We start from the raw sequence: 3,262 nt of genomic DNA on the forward strand, positions 1-3,262 counted from the left end.
CCGTCTCTCGGCTATCGAAACGCACACGCTCACACGCGCGCACACGCCGGCACACGGCCCGGCGCACCTGCGGCGGGGGAGTCGCTACACTTCTAATTGGCCTCTCCCGTCGACCAGTCGTTGTGAGTCACCCGCGCCGTTTTAAAGTCTACTTATCCGGCCTATCCCTCTCGGAAGAAGGGGGACGGGGGGAGAGAGAGGAGGCGTGGTACAAACCGCTCAGAAATTATTTATGAAACTACCTGTTCGCTAGCCGTCATCGCGCTCGCGCCCACTCACCTTTTTTTTTTCTTTCAACCAATCAGGAAGCGTTGCCCTCCCCGGTCCCCTCTCGGCGGAGAATAATAGGGAATATAATGCGGTGGCCGCCCGCGCTGAATTATTTAGAGGGGGAGAGGTCTGTGTAAATATGACCGGGGCAGCGAGGTGGACTCTCGGGTGACGGGGCTCCGATAAACGGCGATCGGGTGTCCGGCTGGAACATGACGAAGGGGCGCCCCGAGGTGCGAGTCCCCAAGGAAAGGCTTCGAACCTCCGCCGCAATGTCCCCTCTCGTCCTCGAAAATGACACCAATCACCAATTTGGAACAAACAAACAAAAAAAATCGATCAGAATGAATCAAGATGACGATTCATTACCGCAACGTACATGCAATTAATTCGACCTAATTTGTGTTAGTTTATAGCAGGGGTCCCCAATAGGCGGCCCGCGGGCCACGTCCGGCCCGTGACGGGTTGATTTATGGTCCGCGAGAATTTTTGGAGAAATGCCAGAAGGAAGAATTTTTATTTCCCTACCCAAATTTTTTTTTTTAATTTCTTAGTAAAAGTAAAGACCAGTAATATATCGAAAAATAGATGAAAAATCTCTGTTAAATTATAATACCTGCAACGTATCGACACCAAATCAAACCAACGACCAACCTGCTGCTGGAGGTTGAGTGGCCCATGGTTTTAAAAGTGGCCCTAAAAGTGGCCCGCTATGAAAAGTAATTGGGGACCCCTGGTTTATAGTGACGTGTTGGACAACCTGCGGCGGGGGGGGGGGGTCTTATTTTATTTCCTCTTTTAAATCGCTTATTGATGTTTCTCCTGGCTAACTGGATATCGGGTAAGATAAGTGTAACCGGTTATTTTTTAGCCCGGTGCGGGATTCGATACGAGGTGTGCTGCACCACAAGGCGACGTCACTAACCGCTCGGCTAAAGGGTCAGACTCGTTGGCTAGGGGCTAACGTGCCTTATTAGCAGTTTACAGTCGTCACCCTCTCCCGGAAGCGCGCCCTCGCGCTTTGTTATTCCCGCGCTCCGAAGAGACTTCTGAGGATCTGCACACTTCCGGATCCCACCACTGCCACCAATGTAACCGGTTATTTTCTTGCCCGGTGCGGGATTTGATACGGGGTGTATTGCACCACAAGGCGGACATCACTAACCGCTCGGCTAAAGGGTCAGACCTGCTAGCTAGGGGCTAACGTGTCTTATTAGTAGTCTACATAAGCAATACTTCGGAAACACATTTGCATAAACGATTCTGGCGTTATGGCTTAAACCAGCCGCCGTGTCCGCGTGGATGAATCCGCATCACTGACTAGTTTGCCCCGCTTGGAAAAAGTTTAAGAACGTTCTGATGAATAATTAACTTGCGTGTTTATTCTTGCTTAGCGGTGCATCGGTGTAATGTGGTTTATAAAGCAGGCACCGCACAGACCGCTCTCCCGACTCCCCCAGCAGCCGAGAGCCAGAGGCGCTTTACCGCTCGGGCTGCGGCGTGCGCACCGGCCACGCATGCGCAGCGTGCACGCCGGCCACGCGCGCTTCCCCCGTCTGACGAACACAAAAAAAGCAACAGTTACTACCCGTTACGTGCGTGAGACCTCGCAGAAACGGGAAGGGGGGTGGCTAAAGCGTGTCTTCAACAGGTGGGATGCAAGGCAGGGTGAGGTTTCATGCATTAATTATTCACAGGGGGGCGTTGTGAAAAACAACCACCGCCGCCCGCGTGCGTGCGTGCGTGCGTGCGTGCCTGCCCCGTGGCTCTGCGCTTCACTGCGTCTCTGCTCTTTTAATGCGGCAAGTGCCAGAGGATGGGGCTTGGTGTGTGGGTGTGTGTGTGTGTGTGTGTGTGTGTGTGTGTGTGTGTGTTGTGTGTGTGTGTGTGTGTGTGTGTGTGTGCGTGTGTGTGTGTGTGCGTGTGTGTGCGTGTGTGTGTCTGCCACTAATGTGCAGCCTATAACCATGTGTGTAATATGACGGGTCCGTGCTGTCATGTATTGCTGGATGATGGATAACCTTTTCTCTCATCCTGTTTTTCCATCTCCAGCACACTAAGCCTCGGCCATATGGGTGTAAAATGTTGAAAATAAAACAAACAAACTAACAGACAAACAAAAGCAGAGAGTGGCAGAAATAAACGGGTTTTATTGCTGTAAGAAAGCAGTTGAATTTGAGTTTGATTTCGGTGGGTGACGACTGAACCGTGCAGTGTACGGAAAGCATGTGAATTGACGCATAGCAGCGCGCACTGTCGACACGCGGGCTCCGGCTGTGACGTCATCAGCCGGAGAGACGGTCCCCGTCCCCGTCAAAAGGCTTAAGGACGTCTTGAACCCACGTGTAAATCAGCAGATTCTGCCGAAGAGTGAGGTAAAAACCCCAGCACCTACTCGTTTCAAGACAGCACAGCTGTGTTTTGTGTCCCCAGCATGGCCACACGCTGCAGACAGACGGGGGGTGTGCTGGCAGACTCAAGCCTCTTGCAACAGCTAGTTGGTTGCTCAGCTTGAGCAAGTTGAAACTTGTGGTTTATAGAAATAAAGCATGGGAAGGATACTGGGGTTTGGAACAAAGAAAGGTATGTTAGGAATAAACCTGAGGTCTCGTAGGAAACCAAGGACACGGTGCCCCGGCGTTACGTGGCTGTATCCCCCCCATTTATGGTGCCAAGTGGAAAGTTCAACAGAGGGGATGCTGTATAAAATGTCCCGGTCAATAAAGTACACAGTAAATTACATGAAGTTGCATTTGCTTCTGCACAAAGAAAGGGCACAAAGTCCCAATCAGCATCAGATAAACAAGTGTAAACTACAGGTAAATTAAACGTGTTTTGTGCTGCTTAAGGGCTGCTTATTGTAATGGATATATTCAGCTCGGGATATGAGCATTCCTTGGCTTTCTTTTAATGAAAAGAAAAGCCCTTGCATTTTGTATGAGATATGGGGAGCTGAGCAGTGTGCTGTCCAAAAAGCCATAGGTCTCTCAGG

This window comes from Lampris incognitus, chromosome 1, assembly GCF_029633865.1.
Source record: "Lampris incognitus isolate fLamInc1 chromosome 1, fLamInc1.hap2, whole genome shotgun sequence".
In the NCBI taxonomy this organism is placed as follows: Eukaryota; Metazoa; Chordata; class Actinopteri; order Lampriformes; family Lampridae; genus Lampris; species Lampris incognitus.